Genomic DNA, 20,660 nt, shown 5'->3' on the forward strand with positions numbered 1-20,660 from the left:
CTCTATTCAGTGCTTGTCAGATCACACAAGTGTTATTTTTATTTATTCACTCATCCAATTAACACTCATTATGGTTTACCACATGCCATGCACTGAGCTAGGTGTTTAGGACAGACAGAGGGAGGAAATAAAAATAAAACTACCTTTGTCCTCAGCAGCTCACAGGACGAAGTGACCCTGACCAGACAGAGACGCAGGAGGAGTGAAGGGTGGTGAAGTGCATCTCTGAAAGCCCATCCCTGGAGCCCCTCCACCAGCTTCCCTTTTCCAACCCCCACCTCTCACTGGTTTCCTCTCTTACTCTTTCCAGCTCTCAGTTTAGAAAGTGTATCTTCAGAGCAGCCTTCCTAACCTCTCATGCCCCGTGAAGCACCTTCTCAGTGTGCCTGGGGCCCCTGTGTACTCCTGTCAGAGCACATGACACCCAGCATCGGAAGACCTGGTTTACGTGTTTGTCCTTTCAATAGACTTGGAGTTTGCTCGTTGCCAAGTCTCAGGGCCTAGCACAAGATGTGGCCCCTAAATGTTCACTGGGTGAACAAATCGGTGGCGGCCATTTAGCTTGGAGAAGAGAGCCCTTGTAGGGCAGAGAAGATCACGAGGGCTGTTCTCAGACGAGTGAGGTCCGGCGTGGACTCTGCCAGAGGCAGAACTGAACTGAGGGGTGCACTTAGACGGGACAGATTTTGGCTTTATATCAGGAATATTACCATAATCAGAACCAGTCAAACCCATAATAGTTTCTATAAGGGAGGCGGAAGTCTTTGATCACAGGAGTTTTTAGCATGGAGCCGAGTGTGCATCCAATGTTTGCTGATGCCAGAAATAGAGATGGTTAATCAGTAAAATCCACTAGAAAGTGCATGGCAGTTTTCTTTTTCTTATTTTTTTCTCTTTTTAAACACAAACGTAATACAAGTCCATAGTGGAAAATTTGCAAAGCATATGACATTAGAAAGAGAAAAATAACAACTGATAATTCTATCAACAAGATAAATCTCTAAAATTTTGGTGTATTTCCTTCCTATCTTTTTTGATAGTATAGTTAAGCTTGAAATATAAAAATAATTTAAAATTTATCTTGATATTTTATTCAACAATATATAAACATTTCTTATGTCATTATTTTAAGTCACTATTATTTTTAGTGATGGTGATTATTTAAAAGAACCATATGCTTTTTCCCTACTGTTTGCTGTTTTTGGATCCTTAGCTAATATCTAATTTTTCCTTAATATAAATAATGCTGAGTTGAACAGAACATGTATATTTCTAATATTTTGCAGGTCAATGTTATATGGGTCATGCTAAGAAGAATGTTGCAGTCATGATTAACCAATATGAAGTTTAAAGAAATTATTATTTTAAGCATTCTTTCTTAAATATGTTTTATAGGATCGAAGTAAGAAGCATTTCTTATGCCTTAAAGTGTTGTTGATAAATTGTTATTAAATTGGGAAAAATGGCCTGACCCTGCAGTTTTCAGATAATCATAGGTGATGAGGAAAATGAAGAAATCCAATTCTGCCTTGCCTTAGTCAGCTGCCCGTGAAGGGCAGGAGTGCCCTCTAGCGGCCAAATAGAAAATAAAGAACTATTAATAAATTAAAACCTTAGCCAAGTAACGAATGCACTTCCCCCTAGAGGCTAAAATGGATAAATGCTGCTTTTCTAATCACAATAGCTACCGTGGCTTAATTTATATTTATAGTCTCATGAGATGAAGAGCTGGGAGGCATTTTAAACGTCATGTAGTTCAACTTCCTCATTTGCAAAGGGAAAAAAAATGAAGGTTCAGAACAGGGAAGTGACTTGCCTGAGGCCGCAAAGACGTTACAAACTGAGCTTAGAATAGAACCCTGGTTTCCTGATTCCCTGATTAATGTTTCCTGCTGGCCTAGCCCTACCCCAGATGCTGCAACTATGTCTCTGTTTTCCCCTCACCACTCTCCTTGGAGTGTGTGTGTGTGTGTGTGTGTGTGTGAACCAGGAGTGTGGGCCTTAAGAGTCCTTCCTCACCAACAATATGATCACGCAAGTTAGCTGGCACCCTCAAATGTGCACCATGCAGTTTCCCTAGGTACAGCCTATCTCCGCAAAAGACCCTGACTCAGTTTCACCTTCCGATATTTTACGGTGACTGTTACACTCAAAACCTGAAGCCAATACTGCCGCAGAGCCTCACAGGCTTTCCCGTGGAGAATGACTGCAGGCATGGACCCCTGGACCAGCGATGAGGCAACCTCAGCACGGCTGCTGCTGCCTTGTTTCCACCGGAGCTGCAGAGGGGCTTCTCAGAGGCAGGGTCTCTCGAAATCAGGTGCATTCATTACTTTGACGCTGAAGAACTCACCATGCAACTTCTTACTAGTTGGCATCGTACTGAAACAGCAACCTGCCTCGGTGAGCTCATTCTTAACAAAGGTCATTTCCATGGGGTACTCATAATCCTAATGGGAAACTTTCCCCAGGCCGCACTTCCCTCTGGGGATAGCAGGGCTGAGGTTCATTTTGGAGGCTGGAAGACTGAGTCCCTACGCAGAGCTCCTGCTCAGTGCTTGGCCAGCTCATAACCACACTCTACATTCAGCGAGGCATTCCCAAAAGCCAGCTGACCGGACAAAGAAGAAAAAAAGGGGACCAGAGAGAGATTCCAGGGACACTAACGTCCAAGGGGAGGACAGCACAAATGCAATCTGTGAAAGAGAGAAAGGGCATTGGACCAGCAAGAGGAGAATTAAGAGAGAATAGACTCACACCAGCAGAAACGGGAGCACCGTGTGAAGAGCGTGAACAACAGCGTGCCACCTGCGGGAAGCGCAGGTCTGATGAGGGATAAGACACTGCAGTTGGCGACCGCGTGGCTGTTGATGACTTGGCCACGACGACTTTGCAGTTTCAGTAAGGCGATGAAGGTGGAAGCCAGGTTGTAGTGGGTTCTGGGGGGAGATGATGGCACGGAAGGGGAGACTGAGTGTAGACAACTCTTTCAAAGCAGAATCTGAAGGGAGGGAAGAGGGAAAAGGGTGACAGCCAGAGAGAACTGCAAGCCAAAGGAAGGGAGGCTGATATTGAAGATGCTGCAGAAAGCGGGGCATGGATGGGGCAGGTCGGGAGGAGCCACGGTAGAGGGACAGGCTTCTCCAAGCAGGAGGGTGGCTGGGGACACTTCCTGGTCTCCTGGACTCTCCTATACTCTCATTTGCACGCAGGATCCAGGGCAGCCGAAGGGAGGGGCTCACTAGAGGCTCCCTATCTTCACTCTTAAATGCCCGAGGCATTTCCAGCCTGAGCTCCCAGGGAGAAAGTGCAAAAAGAACTGAAGAAACCCTTCTTGAATTCTGCTGGCTTAGTTCTCAGTTTGTTTCCTCAACTCCAAACTCTCCCAATTTCATTTCAACTTTGGGAGTCTCATTGTATGGACTTCATTTGATTAACCACTTTCCCAGTTCAATGTGCTCGTGAGGGATTTCATTCTATTTTTTGGATAATACTTTCTTCCAGACATGTTCTGGCTGTATTTTGTAAGCATCCTTCTTTTCCTATAATATGTTTTCATAGTTGCCATTTTGCATTTGAAAACTGGTGTAGCACTTTCTAACAGCTCTCTTGGCTCTGATGTAGCAAATCTTCTTGAATCCCTTTTTCTTGTACCTGAAAGGTGCTTATCTTTGTTTCTGAGTTAAGGTTTGAGGTCTGTCTATTGGTTTCTTGAGAGGTTTCAAAAGTTGCTTGATGGCGTGGGAGCAGGGGAGAAGTCACACCCCGGAGTTGCCTTCCCTTTCCTAGCAGTGTGGGTGTGGGAACTGCTCCATGGAAGGGTGTCCCTGGGGTTCAGACGCTTCCCTCGAGATCACCATGGACCTGGGAGAGCTCACTTCCACCAGAGACACCCCGAGGGCTGACTTTACAAGTTTCACCAATTCTCTTTTTGTCACGCATGTTTGTTTGCTTCTATCAGTCCACATTAGGTTCACTGGGGTGGGTGTATGCCGGGAACGTGGCCATGTTCCCCGCAAAAAACTGGGTCCCTTTGGTAGAGTTGCAAGGGATAAGAAAATAATAGAGAAAAATGGAAAATAAAAGAAATAAAAGAATACACAGAGACAAAGATATAGTTTTATAAGTTTATGAAGATTATAGGCAAAGTGGGATCTCAGGGGGCCTAGACCTTCTCCGTGGGTCTCAAAAAGCCCCGAATGAGGTCTTACATGGTAACTTATAGGGAATAGTGAATAATTGCCAGGGGTAACAGATTTACATAACAACAGGTAGTTCCTCTCAGGTTAACAGATTTTCAAAAGACTTCTACAAATTCTTTAACTAATTCTATCTACGTGAGCAAATGGTTACAAAATCTTTCAAAGGTTAACTTCTAAGTTCAAAGGTAAGTTTATCACTTAACAGAGGGGTTAAACAGAGATATATTGGCTCCATGTTTATTAGGTTATTGTGAATGGAGACAGGTAGTCTGGAGTGTTTAAACAAGAGCTTTGCTTTTAGCCATTCGGGCAGCTATCTGTTCCGGAGGGCACTCCATTGTCAGTTCTCATCCTGTAGTTTTTAACAGATTCACTTTGCTTTACAAAGCAAATCCAAACCTTTAGGTCCCAGAAACGCAGCGCCTTATGGGATACAGCTGCTACTGTCTTTCAGAGGCACCCTTCCGAGTGCAACAGTATTTGAAATGCAAACCAACACGTTCACATATTCCTTCAGGGCAAAGCTCTGCAAAACTCCTAAGACAAATCCTGCCTACAAACATGTTTAATATTAATTCATGGAGCAACAGGTGTGGGGGACTTTATATGGGGCTAGTACGCATGCCCCCCATACTGTTGGAGAATCTTGTCTCACTTATTGTCTATTTTGTCCTAATTGTGTGAAATCCTTATTTATTGCTGAAGAGAATTTATCTGGAACTTTACACTTGTTCTGTTTTACATCTGTTCTTTCTTCAGAATTTGAAGACCCTGACATGGCATCACATTTTTTTTCCGATTCATAATCTTGTTATTGATAAAATACGCTAGCTTTCAACACCAGGTGCTGAGCACTTCCCCATTAGTCCAACGTGCCTGTCTTTCCTTTAGTAACCTCTGTGTTCCCCATCTTGGTTAGGGAGGTTCCCTTGCCCTTTACTTTTCCTATTGTGAGTTTTCTAAAAAGTGAAGGAATGTTCCTGACCACCCGCCAATCACCAAGCCAATCACCTGCCCATTCCTCTTAATTAAAATGACACAGCACGAAAACCACAGCCCTTCCCAGAGACAAGCCCCAGCATGTAGGGCCTTCTGCTGGCTGTCAGGGTCCCACATGGACCATCCTACTCTTGTGATTTTGCTTTTGGTGGGCACCAGATCTGGTATCTATTTCCCCGAATGTAGGGAGGATAGAGAATCAGATGATTCTACTGATCTGTAGACCCGACCCATGTTCCTGAAAACTTTTTCTCTTTGGTTCAGATGCTAATGTCTGCATCCCTGGGGCCATCACGCAGTGGTTCCCAGCCTGTCAGTCGTTGCTCAGTCCAAGCGCCGGAGGCACTGTTCCTCTGCTTGCTAGTAAGTGACAAGGGGGGGGCGGTGCAGCTTGTCCCCTGTAGGGCTTTAGATAGCTGAGAAGTTGGGGCTTACCTGCTGCCAGTAGCAGTGTGAGTGGACATGGATGCAAGAAAGTAAGATTAGCAAAGAAGAGAGGACTTTTGGGGGAACCATAACTCCCGTTCTGGTCAAAAAATACTTGAGCTACTCGAGCATCCCTTTATTGCTGATGACCCAGGTGTTTCCTGGTGTCCCCTCTCATCCTGCACTGAGCACAGTGGTTCACATGATGCTCCATAGACTCCCTCCAACAGCTCTGTTCCTCCTAGGCTCCTTTCACCTGCTCTCTCCTCTCCCCGCTTCTCCTCCTCTTTCTCTTCCAGTTGGGGCAGGAGAAAGAGAAGGGTAAGCAGAGAGGGCAAAATAGGTTTGTCTAGTTCACTCGGGCAGGCTTGTCTGGCCAGGACAGGTCTTCCCTGAGCCCGGTGGGCTGGTGGGACAGGGCATGGCCAGAGGAGAGCGATGAAGTCTGCCATTTGAAATGGCTGCTGCAGTTTACACTTGACATTACATTAAGAACCTGGGAAATGCTTTGCCTTTGCTCCTGAACTTCCTCAAAGTTCTCCTTTATATAGGATCTTTTTGGATGATTTCTACTGATGCTGTCTTTTCCCCAAGATTCCATGTAAATGCTGTGCCTACCTGTTAACCAAAATGACTGTGTTAACGAGCTCTCTCTACGTCTCTGAAAGGGCTCTGTGGCATTCTGTGTTTTTCTGGGCCGTGGTTTTCTCTGTTGTGACCCACATCTCTCTCCAGGTGAAGTGGGAGAGACGTTTTACCTCTTCTCAAGTGTGGGGAGACACCTCCTGCTTGGAGTCGAATTCCAGAAGAATTGACATCATGGTGTGCCAAACCACAGGATGTCCCTCACCTTAGCCTCTGTCCCCCACCCAGCATTAACAAAAGGGATTCTGAGTCCTTGGACACATTACAGAAGATTATAACTTATGATCCCAAAGACCATGCCTAGGCTCTTGGGTTGAGAGCATCTTGTGCAGACTTACATGTTCAAACAGAAAGTCACACACACACATACACACACAGAAACCAACCGGGGCCTTCTGTAGACTGTTTCAGTGGACATTAATGGCTTTAGTTTCCAGAGGTCTGATCACCTTGGGGAAACCAAAACAGCATTTAATAACAGGATTTGACAGCAGCCCCATGCTCTTCTTTAACCAGACAAAGCCCACACATGACAAATTGAGGAACAGTCCTGTGCAGCGCATGATTTCCTCAACTCTCAGACTGTGCCTGACTGTACAGCCATCCGGGGCAGGGGTGGCCTAATGCCATGTGTGCTACATTGTCCACTGAGGTGACCGCAGCAATTCCTTCCATCCCTGTACACCAGCCCCTTCGCAAGGTCACTCCTGAGTCCTCCCACTTAGAGATGAGTCTGGTTAGCTCCCCCTTCGATCTGGCCTGTCCTTTCAGTTTGTTTGACCTATAGCGTGTGGCAGAAATGACCTAGTGTGGGTTTTGAACCCAGACTACTCTTGCTGCCTTGGGTTTCTGCTCTGAGACTGCAACTGCATGTGAGGAGCCAAGTCTAGCCAACCGGAGGTTGAGAGGCCATGTGGAGCAGAGACGAGCCGCCCCCCAGACCAACCAGCCGACAGCCAGCTTCAGCCCCCAGACATGGGCGTAAGGCCGTCTTGGATCATCCAGCCCCAAGAGAGAGCAAGGCCAGTTGAGCAGTAGAAGGATCCAAATTGTTGACCTACAGAATCATAAGCCGTAAATGATTGTTGTTTTAAGCCACTACCATTTGGGGTGGGCTGTCAGGCAGTAATAAGTAAGTGAAATAGTACATGCAAAGGTTCTGGTGGGAGACAGGTGAAAATGGGACTGATGTTAGTACTGACTGGTTTCTGTTCAAGAAATGGGCCAGAGGTCAACACCAGGAGACCCATGGTAGAAGGACAGAGTGGGGCACAGGCAGGGACACAGCCAGGGTCTCTGCTCCTGGAATGGAGTCATGGGTAGGTGCTGGGTTTGTGGACAAGACACTATAATTGTTTGGAGACCTGTTTCAGATCCAAGGGAAAATAATAAAATAAAAGGAAAAGTTGCAGGCAGTCAGGGAAGTGTCTCCCGACAGACTCCAGTGATGAAGCAGGTCCACGGGGCCCAGAGGCTCCCTGTGAACACAGCCGAGCTGGACTGTCTGGGATCTCTGATGGCCTGGTCTGGGCTTAGGTCACCTGTTAACTTGGCATCCAGTTAAGCAGAACAGCCTCTGTCTCCATAAGAATAGAATATCCAGGGACCAGTCTGCAGACATCTATGTGGTCCAGGGTGGCCGCTGTTCCAGCCTCTGGAGAGGAGCCCTGTGAATGGGGCAGCATCACTGTTGCACTCAGTCCAGGCTTAGCCCAAGCTGCAGATGGAGTGAGCCTGCCTGCCCTGGGAGGCCCCTGCAGAGAGGATGTGACTCAGGTCATCAGACATGCAAATGGACTCCAAGGAAACCTGTGCTTATTTAACTCTGGGGGCGAAAGCCCCAGTTCTAGAGCAGACCTGGCCTTAACTACCAACCACATTCCCCTTGTCCTTAGCTCCAGAAGCAGAAAATCCCACAGACACTCCAAGATGAGCTTCCTGGCCCTGCTCCTCTGCCTCCCGGTGCTGGGCTTTCAGCGTAAGTACATTTTGTTCCTGCAGATCATGACCTGGAACTTTAGCCTTTAACAAAGAGATAATGTGCTCAAATGTGCTTTGGAAATTACACTGTAACATAAGTTAAAGTTATTTTAACTTAACTCTTATTAGTAAACTGAGGCAGAGGTGCAAACAGTCCTGAACCTGTCCGCTGTCTCCATGACGGCCACTGAGTACTCTGGCCCTGCTCCCCACCCCGTATCTATCTCTCTTGAGTGGCTCACCAGGGTCCTCCTCAGGCTATGAAGAAAGGACCTGTCCATGAGCCCCTCAGGGTGGGGCTGTGTCATGCCTGTGTCCTCTTTCATGAACTGTCCTGGTCCTGAGGACACACTGACAGCCATGTCTATGCAGATTCTTATACATAGAGGAAGGTGGGAAGGCCAGGGATACTACTGTTTATCATGTTTAAGTATCACATGGTTCTTTTAAGGAACATGGCTAAGCCTGTGAGAGAAGTATCACATTGTATTGTCTGGATGGGGTGTCCTTGCAGGCTGCGGGGGACAGATCATGCTGACTCAGTCTCCAGAGACCCTGGAAGCATCTCAAGGTGACTTTGTCTCCATCACCTGTAGAAGCAGCATGGAGGTAGGAACCTCCATGGCCTGGTACCAACAGAGACCCCAGGAGGCTCCCAGGCTGCTCCTCTTTGGAGCTTCTGCCAGGGCTGCTGGAACCCCTTCCAGGTTCCGGGGAAGTGGCTCTGGCTTTGACTTCTCCCTCGCCATCCACGGGGTGGAAGCTGAAGACGTCGGGGTGTTTTACTGCCAGCAGCACTTCAGCCAGCCTCTCACAGTGACTGGTCCCCAAACAAAAATCCCCTTTCTGGACTGGAGACCTTGCCCTGGTACAAAGACACCTGCTTCCTGCAGGAGCCACAGTCTGAGAGGCGTGAAGGGTCCACAGTACATGTCCCTGTTTTCAGAGTCTGTTTCCTGCCCTGGGAAGCAGGGCAAGATGAAGAGTTGTCACCTCACATTAAACCACGTCAACACAGAGGAGAGGGTGGAAGGGGATTGGAGTCAGGTTGTGGTCCAGAGAGATGCTGTACATGGTCGGTTTATTAATGTTTCCATTCTCCATTGCAATATAGCAGAGCACCCAAAACTTAAAGGATTGACACTGTCATGTATTATTTCCGGAGATTCTGAGGGTTGGCGGGGAGGTTTCTCTGCTGCTTTGCCCGGGTCCCTCCTGCAGCTGCAGCCAGCTGGGTCAGTGGGCTGGACAGTCACCCTTGGCCTCACCCACCTGCCTGCCACTTGGGGTTGGTTGTCTGCCAGGAGCCCCAGTTCTCCTCTTGCTGCCGTGCCAGTGGGAGGGGAGGTGGGAGCAGTCCACCTCAGCCTTGGGCACTTAAGAGTAAATTGTCTGTAGAAATGTTTAAATTAATAATAAAACTGCCTTTTGTTATCAACATGCACTGGCAATTCTGAACAATATCAGAGATAAAATACTTCTGACAGAAGTGCTCATCCCCACTGCCCACCCCCAACCCCCTGTTATGTATCTGGATGGCTTTACTCATGTCTGGCCCTTGGTGCTGGCTGTTGGATGGTGCCTCAGTCTCCTCTCAGTGACCTGTCATCCCACCCTGGGCTAAATCACTTTTTTACCTTCCAAGAGCAGATGGTGGAAGCTGCAAGGTCCCTTGGGGCCTGGGCTCTTGGGCACAGTGCTGCTTTCTCCACATTCCACTGCTCAGAGCAAGTCCAGAGACCAGCCTAGATTCAAGACAGGGGGAGACAGACTACTCTGTATGGAGGGAACATGTGACAATGTTTTTCTAATCTATCCTAAATGTCCTGGATTATAAACTTAAAAACAACAAGAAAGCTAAGAAGGGGTGCAGTATAAATGAATTCTTATTATGTGCCATGAATTAAGTCTTGAAGTATGTTTTATTCTCATTTTCCAGTTGAAGATATTAAGGGAGAGAGAGGTCATGAAATGTATCCAAGGTCATCCAGATGATAAGCCAGGATTCTAATCAGAAAATCTGCCCCACAGAAGGCAGGGGGGGTCTGACAACACAGAGCCATCCTGCAGAGCTGGCTGATGGGACAGTCTGCTAGAGCCGCTGGGACGGTGCCAGACAGCAGCCTGGCCCCTCATGCACCTTCCTGAGCACAGGGCTTTGTCTCTTCACTCCAGCGGGTAAGTTCCTTAATTGTTCTGAAGGCAATCTGTGTGACTAAGATGGCATATCCAATATCTAAGAACCAGAGGAAGAAGAGGACACTCCATGTTATTGCTAAGATGATGACAAAGAAATAAGAAAATAACATGAAGGCAAAAGGGAGAACGGTAGACTGAGGCCTTGGGATGAGAGCTGGAGACTCTCAGTTACTCACAAGAAGCCTAAGAGGAAATGAGAAGTCTCCTGCCTGAGCCCCAGCAGGCAGTGGGAAAATTCTCAATTAAAAAAGAGAAAACAGCCAAGAGGACTTATAGGTGCTACACACTCAACACATGGCACTGGGCACCTTAACAAAGAGTAGTGGCACCAATAATCCCAGACCCCAAACATGTCCCCAGTCTGACCCCCCACACTCCACCCCTGGCCCATCCCAGTGCAGCCCCCATCATCTTCTGTCTGGACCACAGCCAGGACCTCCTCAGAGACCACCCGCTTTCTCCCCTCATCCCCCTGCCATCTATTCTCAAGCCACCAGCCAGAGGGATCTTTTAAAAATAGGAATCATGGTTCTCCTGGGCTCAGAATCTTGCGGTAGATTCCACATCACATCACACAGAGTAAAGGCCAAGTCCTTCCAATGCCTACCAGGCCCCACCTTTCCTGGACCCTCCCTAATACTTCTCTGACACCTGCTATGACTCTGTCCTCTGCCACACTGGGCTCCGGCCTCCCTGGTCTCCTGGCTCTGCCCTGAACAAGCCTCACACAGTCCTGCCCTTGGAGCTCTGCTCTTGCTGGTCCCTCGGTGATGATGCTTTTCCTGTAGCCCCTATTGGGCTCTCTCCCTCACTCCCAAAGTCAACCCAAAGCCTCTCCTTTTTTTCTTAATTTTTTTTTATTTCAGCATATTACAGGGGTACAAATGTTTAGGTTATGTATATTGCCTTTGCCTCACCCAAGTCAGAGCTTCAAGCGTGTCCATCCCCCAGATGGTGCGCACTGCACCCATTAGGTGTGTATATACCCATCCCCTTACCCCCCATCTGGCTGACACTCGATGAATATTACTGCTATATGTGCACTTAAGTGTTGATCAGTTAAAACCAATTTGATGGTGAGTACATGTGGTGCTTGTTTTTCCATTCTTGGGATACTTCACTTAGTAGAATGGGCTCCAGCTCCATCCAGGATAATACAAGAGGTGCTATATCACCATTGTTTTTCATGGCTGAGTAGAACTCCATGGTATACTATATCACATTTTATTAATCCACTCACGTATTGATGGGCACTTGGGTTGTTTCCACATCTTTGCAATTGTGAATTGTGCTGCTATAAACATTCTAGTGCAGATGTCCAAAGCTTCTCCTCTTAATGATCCCTCTAAATGCATTCATAGCACACCCTGCTGCACACTATTGTAGGAAGCACTTTTCATGTCTAACATTACGTAATTTATTTCTTTACGATTTTATACTTTATGTATGATTCCCTCTAATAAAATTTAAACTTCAGAGGGTCAAGGGCATTTGTTTATTTTGTGCATGTATCCCAATGTAATGACGAGTTCCTTGCACATAGTAGGTGCTCAGTGTGGGGCCATTTTCCCCAGAATTTGGAATGGATTAAACTGTTGCTTATGCTGACCATGTTCTCTCTCCCTTCCTATGTTCCTTTTTCATACTCAGCCTTCAGGAAATAAAAAAAAATCATAATTCTCATCCTTGACTTATGTACTTTGTCTTAAGTTATAATTTAGGTCTCATTTCCCAAGGGCTTATAATGATGATATAATATTATTGTATTATAATTTATGATATTACATATATAATATGATATGTAGTGATATATACTATGCTAATCAGAACTATAGTAAATTTATTGACTCTTTAGTTAAAAGACAAATTTGTTGGATTATATCAGGAGTCAAATAATAAATATTTAAATCTCGTCAGCCAAAAAGCAAAATTGAACATATCATATGGACACTTATATAAGAAGATAAAAAATAAATTTCCACAATTGTTATTAATGAATTCAAGGAGAATATAACCCAAAGTGTTTCCCAGCCTGTCCAGGGGAATGTCACTCACCACCACATGTACATGATTCTGGGGAACACAAGTAAACCCCAGATTGGATTCTTGTTCAGATCAGGAGAGTTAGCAGAGGTTTCCAAAACTGGTAAAGGGGAATGACCTAGTCTGGGTGGAGGGATGCACTGTGCAGAGTGGGTGGCATGGAGAATGGAGGGTCGCCCAGGGACTGCTCCTTGACTGCTGGACAGCACATCGTCTGTCTGCAGGGAAGTGGCACCACACACACTGAGGGGTCTGAGCCCAGGTCCTGCTCACCTGTGCAGGTGTGGTGGTCCTTGCACCCACAGTGCTGGGCATAACTGGGCATTGTCCTTTACTAGTTCTTACAAAGAATGAGGCTGCTGTAGGGTTCATAGGAATGATGACTAAGCTGCAAAAGAACGGTGTGTCTGGAAGACAAATGTCTGATCAATGACTCTTTCCAACCAGGTACATCTAGGCATGTTGGGGGAAGGAAGAGAGAAAAGAAATCACAGGGACTTATTTTATTTCTAACAGGTTTGTGCCAAACACCATCTGGCTGAGTCTATGAGATTGGTGAGACAAGAGGACACTGGGGTTAAATTCTTATCCTTGGCTGAGCCAATGGCCTTTTCTGACTTGACCACCTGGGCCTGGGTTGCTCAGTACAGAGCAGAGGAAGCAGGTGGTCTCTGCAGCTGGAAGCATGGCATGCCCACCCCAGATGCCCTGCATGTCCCTCTGGCCGCCCTGCTGTCTAGAGCCTGCATCAGTGCCTGGGTTGGTGCTCTGGGGAAGAGCTGCTCAGTTAGGACCTAGAAGGACCCATGAAAGGCCCAGTGTGTCTTCCCTGCCTCCTGTTACTTTGCTCCCAGGTGAGGGGAACTCGCAATGGCCCTGAATGTCAGTGAAAACTGTCCCAAAACTGTTGTTGGGTCCTGGGCCCTGACAACTCCGCTCAGCAAGCACAGTAATTGCAGCTCAATGAAGAACAATGGTCCTGGCTCTACTGGAAAAACAATGTGTATAATTTAGATTATACTAGTGAATTTTCTGTTTGTTTCTAATTTCGGATACCACTGGAGAAGTTGTGAGCATGCAGTCTCCAGCCTCCCTGTCTTTGTCTCCACATGAAAGAGCCGCCCTCACCTGCAGGACCAGTCAGAGTGCTGTCAGCTCCTTAGCCTGGTACCAGCAGAAACCTGGGCAGGCTCTCAGGCTCCTCATCTGTGGAGCATTCACCAGGGCCCCCGGTATCCCATCTCAGTTCATTGGCAGTGGGTCTGGGACAGATTCTGCTCTCACCATCAGCATCCTGAAGCCTGGAGATCTTGCACTTTGTCACTGTTACCAGCGTGGTCATGGGAATCCCACAGTGAGCCAACAGGAAACAAAACCCTCTGGGAGACCACTGGTGGTTTTTTTGCTCAAGCCGGCTGCTTCCTTTCTGTGGTGGCTGCTCAGTTTTAGCATCTTTGCTTTTCTTTTTCTTTTTTTGAAATTTTAAGGTTTTGAAAAGTAATGTGCATCAGATTTTGACTCTAATTCTTGAATTTTTCCTCAGACCTAGTTCCACAGCCAGGTTTTGGAACAATTTTACTGTCAATGACACTGGATCAGACTCACATGACCAGATGCCTTTAACATGTACCTGTCATCCAAGGACAATAAGGCAACAGCAGCAAACACAAAGAACAAGAATTGCAAAGGAAGGTTAAGGTTAATTCACAGTTGAAAGAATTATGTGCAGGGAAAATTCAAAATAATCTGTAAGAGAACATTGCTATGGTTTGAATGTTTATGTCCTTTCAAAATTCATGTTGGAACTTATTTCCCAACACAATAGTTTTAAGAGGTGGAGCCTTTAAGAGATGATTAGGGCATAAAGGTTCTGCCTTAATGGATGGGATCAGTACCCTTCTAAAAGTGCTTGAGGGAGCCTGTTGGCCTTTTTTTTTTTTGCCTTTCTTCCATGGGAGGACACAGAGAATATGCCTTCTCTGAGAAACAGACTCTCATCAGACATTAAATGTGGTAGTGACTTGATCTTGGACTTCCCAGACTCCAGCACTGTGAAAAATAAATTTCTATTGTTTACAAATTACTCAGTCTTAGTGTTTTGTTTTAGAAGCAGGATCAGACTAAGAAACGAATTTATACTGAGAAGTTGGGTACTGCTGTAAAAAGTACCTAAAAATGTGGAAGACGCTTTGGAACTGAGACTAGGTAGAGGCTGGGAGAGTTTGGAGGTGCACGCTGGCAAAAGCCTGTATTGCCGTGAACCGACTGCAAAGGGAGATTCTGCTGAGGGCTCAGAAGGAGAGGAGAGCTGAAGGGAAATCATCAATCTTCTTAGAGATTATCTAGGTGACTGTGAACAGAATATTGGTAGAAGTATGGGCAGTAAAGGCCATTCTGTTGAGGTATTAGACAGAAATGAAGAACATGTTATTAGAAACTGGAGAAAAGACAATCCTTATCATAAAATGGCAAAACACTTGACAGAATTGTGCTTGTGTCCCGGTGTTTTGTGGAAAGCAGAACTTAAGAGTGATAAACTAGGATATTTGGCAGAAAACATCTCTAAGCAAGTGTTGAAGATGCAGCATGGCTTCTCTTAATTGCTTATAATAAAAGGCAAGAAGAAAGAAATGAATTAAAGAAGCATTTGTAGTCAAAAGGGAGGCAGCTTGAAGATTTGAAAAATTCTCAGCTTGGGCAGGTTATAAAGAATAAACAAGCCCGTTCAGGAGAGAACACCAAGGGTGTGACTAAGTGAACATTTGATAAAGAGATTAGTATTAATATAAGGAAACCAGGTGCTATTCATCAAGACCATGAAAACATGAACCTGAAGGCATTCAGGAAATCCTCCAGGCTTCCACGCCAATCACGCCCAGAGTGCAGGGCCTTGAGTGAAGAACAGTTTCAAAGGAGGGGACCAGGGCACCTTTGTGAATTTGGGGCTCACTGCCTCAAGTTTCTGCTCTTTGTATTCTGGAACAGCAGTGTGAGTCCAGGTGCAGTGTAGCCTCCGTGGCTGCTACCCTGAAGGACACAAATGGTAAACCTTGGCAGTATCCATGTGGTGCCAAATGTGTAGCTTGCAGAGTGTAAGAGCATAGGGACATTGCTACCTCTACCTAGATTTCAAAGGATGCCCTGATGAGTCTTGGGGCCCAGGCAGAGAACTACCACAGGGTTGAGGCCAATAGACACAGCCCCCACTAGGCTAATACCTAGTGTATCCATAGGAATGGGTTACCAGGGGGAGGTCTTATTAGGGCAATGTCCAGTGGAGTTGTGGGACAAGGGTACCCTCAATACCTGGGGATGGTAGGGCCACCAGCATGCAACTTCTGCCAGGAGAGTTGCAGGCTTGTGACTCCAATGCGTGAGATCTGCTGTGTGAGCTACACTCAGCAAAGCTGTGGAGGGGTTGTCTGGAGTCTTGCAGGTTTAACCTTTGCCCCAGGGTGTCTACAAAGCCAGACATGGCATCAAAGAAGACTGTTCTTTGCAGTCTCGAGACTGAATGTTGTTTGCCTGGATTATATGGTAACTCTATGTATATTTACCATTTTTTGAGCTGGCAAACTTTTCCAAACTGGCTGGAACATTGACCTGTGTAATAAGAAGAGAGAATATTTTAGAGAATGAATGTTAAGAGCAGCTAGAATATATCAGGATGTAAAAAAATAAATCAGAGTAGCTGAAAGATTCTTATTAGTTACTCTTTTAATTTGTCCCACTCTTTACAAGTTAGGATCTGTAATTTCTGCCTGGTGAATGCCAACTCACTCCCAGTTACTGAGAGGAAGGAACAGGGTGAGAACCAGATCCAGATGGCAAAGCTGGGTCACATAAGGAAGAATTGGCTCAAGACCCTAGCTAGGGAAAACAAATCAAAATTACAATGGGGAGCTGAATAATGAGAAAAGAGAACATCCTGTAGGAGGAACAAAAATTTGAGAAGGAACTTCTAGTGTTTATGCCAAGTGTTTGTGTTTTTATGATCTTCATATTCTAAACTTCTGGATCAGAACACCTAATATGAAATGCCTGGGACACTAATATTTACTCCTTTTACTAATTACCTTTTTTGTTGGTTGTCCTAACTCCTCACATAAAGTAGAAGAACCTTGAGAAAGCAGATTTATTTTTATCCCTCATTGAATCAATCCCCACGTATCTCACATAATATTACAAAGTACATTTTATTAATAGATAACCACTGTAAGTGAATCCTAGCCAAAACAAAGAAAAAAATAAATGAAGGATCAAAATACAAAGAAAACATATTTCTCATACTAGCAGCTGTAGCCTCAAGGAAAACACAGGTAGTGGCATAGAGAAGTCATTTTCAGATCTGTAGTCTGTGTCACTGTCAGAGGAAACACATCCCCCTGCTGACAGGAGTATGTCCAGCATCCTCAGCCTCCATGGTGTTGATGGTAAGAGGGAAATCTGTCCCAGACCCATGGACATGGAACAAGGCTGGGAATCCAAGGTCAGAGTGGAAGCCCTCAATATCCTTGCCATGTCATGTGGGATATGTTTGATGTCCTTCAGAGATTGAGTTTAATGAATTTTCATTGTATTTTCCATCTACCGTTCTGCCGCTTGACAGTATTTTTTCATCGGGAGACTAAGGAGAGATTGACCCCATCTGAACACCTGGCTGGAGGTCAGTCTGATGGGGGGAGCTTTTGTTCAAAGAACATGCAAGCTTCAGTCCCCCTGACCGAAGGTGGATCATCTTCCCTTGAGACGGGAATACAGGTTTTATTCAGGCCCTCACAAACAGTGTGAAATTCTGATATGTTAGTATGATTACCACTACCTTGATTTTAGGATTTTGTTTAACACATACTTTTTTGTGTGTATCATTTATATCTCAATATAGTTTATATTTTCTTTGTTTTACATTTTCCTTTAAAGTTAATCATGAAGAGAATTATGTATGCATATTTAAATTTTCGTTAAGCCTACATAAATCTACAATTTTTTTATTTCTTTTTTATTTCTATTTCTATTTATTTATTTTGATAGATTTAGGGGGTACAAGTCCTGTTTTTTTACATTGATATATTGCATAGTGGTGAAATCTGGGGTTTTATTACTTATCACCAGAATAGTGTACATTGTACCCTGGTTCTTAGGATGAATGCTTTCAAATTTTCCCCAGTCAGTATGACATTGGCTGTGGATATGCCATATATGGCTTTTATTATTTTGAGGTAGTTTTTTTTCTATGCCTATTTTGTTGGGGTTTTTATCATGAAGAGATACTTAGTTTTATTGAATGATTTTTCTGCATCTATTGAGACAATTATATGGTTTTTGTTCTTAACTCTGTTTATGTGGCATATCACATTTATTGATTTTGTATACTGAACCTTCTTAGTATCCCTGGAATAAAACCCACTTGGTTGTGGTGTATTATCTTTTTTGATGTGCTGTTGTATTCTGTTTGCTAGGATTTTGCTGAGGATTTTTGCATTAAGCTTATCAGGGATATTGGCTTGTATTTTCTGTTTTATAGTTGTGTCCTTGCCTGGCATTGATATCGGGGTGATATTGACTTTGTAGAATGAGTTAGGGAGGATTTCCTCCTTCTCAATGTTTTGCAATAGTTTCCACAGGATTGGTACCAGTTATCTTTGTATTATCTGTTAGAATTTGGATGTGAATCAATTTTGTTCTAGGCTTTTTTGTCGTTGTTAGGAGATTTTTTTTTATTACTGAGTCATTCTCAGTACTCATTATTGGTCTTTTCAGGATTTCTATTTACTCCTGGTTTAATCTTGGGAGGTTTTGTTTCCAAGAATTTATCCATATCCTATAGATTTTCTAGTTTGTACATGTAGAGATGTTTCTAGTACTCTCTGATGATCTTTTTTACTTCTGTGATATCAGTTATAATGACTCCTTTTTGATTTCTGATTGTGTTTACTTGGATTTTATCTTTTTTCTTGGTTAATCTAGCTAAAGGTCTATCAATTTTGATTATTTTTTGAGGAAACAACTTCCAGTTCATTTCATTTCATTTTCATTTCATTGATTCTTATATTTTTCTATCTCAATTTTATTTAGGTCTTCTCTGATCTTTGTTATTTCTTTTCTTCTACTGGTTTTGGACTTGGGTTCTCTTTTTCTTTTCTAATTCTTTGTGGTGTGATGTTAGGTTGTTAATTTGTGACCTTTCTCTCTTTTTTATTTTGGCACTCAGCACTGTAAACTTCCCTCTTAGTACTCTTTCCACTGTATCCTAGAGGTTTTGGTATGTTGTGTTTCTATTTTCACTAATTTCAAAAAAATTTTTAATCTTCATCTTACTTTCAGCAGTGACCCAAAGATCATCCAGGAGTAGGTTGTTTGTATACTTTTGAGAATTCCTTTTAGTATTGATTTCTAGTTTTATTTGACTGTAGTCCCAGAAGATACTTGATATTTTGATTATTAAAATTTTATTAAGACTTGTTTTGTGGCCTAAAATGTGGTCTATTTTGGAGAATGTTCCATAAACCGATGAGAATTTATATTCTGTGGTTACTGAGTAGAATACTCTGTAAATGTCTATTAGGTCCATTTGATCTAGAGTCCAATTTAAGTCCAGTGTATCTATGCTGATTTTCTGCCTTAGTGATCTATCTAGTGCTATCAGTGGGGTGGTGAAGTCCCCCACTGTTATTGTATTGTCATCTATCTCTTTTCTTAGGTTTAGTAGTATTTGTTTTATGAATCTAGGTGCTGTGGTGTAAGGTGCATATATATTTAGGATTTTTATATCTTCTTGTTGAATTGATTCCTTTATCATTATATAATGACCTTCTTTGTCTTCTTTTTTTTTCTGTCATTTATTTAACGTCTATTTATCTGTTATCAACATAGCTACTCCTGCTCACTTTTGGTTTCTGTTTGGGTGGAATATATTTTTTCCACCACTTTACCTTGAATCAATAAATGTCATTACCTATTAGGTGGGTTTCTTTTAAGTAGCATATTATTGAATTCTATTTTTTAAATACATTCCAACAATTTACATCTTTTTTTGTTTGTTTGTTTGTTTATGTCAGCACATTATGGTGGTACAAATGTTTAGGTTATGTATATTGCCTTTGTCCCACCTGAGTCGGAGCTTCAAGCATGTCCATCCAGCTCTGATGCCCCTTTCATGGCCATATCTCCATGGGTGTCCTCCTCACCCTGCCTGGACTCTAACTCCTGCACTGGGGGCCCCTATCCATGTGAATGTCCTGCTCATCCAACCCTCTGGGACACCCCAACGGGGTGAGCAGCACTACCTCTGCTGTGTGGGGATGCCCTCCTCCCCCATGTAGCTCCAACACTCCAGGAAGGACTTCCACCTTCATTTACTGCCAATTTCTCCCCTTATCCTGCTTGGGCCCCACTATCCTAAACCCAGCCATTGCGAATTGCCTTGTCTCAGAAACTGGAAGATATTTAGTGATGGTGGAATATACAGGTTTAAGGACCATGGTAGGTTTGAGGGTACACATGAATGCTGGCTCTGCAGAGCACCTCCACTTCTGAAGGGAGTGGCTTGGGTTGAGGGGATGGGAAGCACAAGTGACAATCTAAGGCACTCAGGGACACCTAGCATGGATATGTGCAGGAACAAGCAGAGCTAGGAAGGCAGCTGATGCTATTCAGGTGGGGAGGGGGAAAGTCCTTGACCTTGGCTGACCTGATTGAAGGAGTGGGGCAGAGCATTCAAAGATGGAGAAAGAGAGATCACTTAGCTGGAGATGACAAGTTAATGATGACACACCTGCCCTCTCTTACAAATCATGACTCCCTATGGTTTTTCTTGCTCTCCTACATCATGGCATCTCTGGATGGTAGTGCTGATAACTTATCACACCAATGGCATCAGGGAATCAGGGAAAATAGGAAGCCTCTCTAGGCTCAATAATATTCACTGGTACTAAATGCAAGGAGCTTGTAAACTATCTTGCAGTTTCTGGGGTTGTGCCATCACCAACAACCCATCAAAAATTGAAAGGTAACAGGAAAAGCATGTCTTAAACTTTGAAGAGATGAAAATAACATGCTCTTCACAGAATACTAGACATATTATTAATATGTCCTGTAGACCCTAGGGAGAAATAAGTTCTCTGCAGGCAAATATGTGCTGATCTGGTCTGACCTGGGACACCTGAA

This window comes from Propithecus coquereli, unplaced genomic scaffold (genome assembly GCF_000956105.1).
Source record: "Propithecus coquereli isolate 6110/MARCELLA unplaced genomic scaffold, Pcoq_1.0 Scaffold519, whole genome shotgun sequence".
Classification (NCBI taxonomy): domain Eukaryota; kingdom Metazoa; phylum Chordata; class Mammalia; order Primates; family Indriidae; genus Propithecus; species Propithecus coquereli.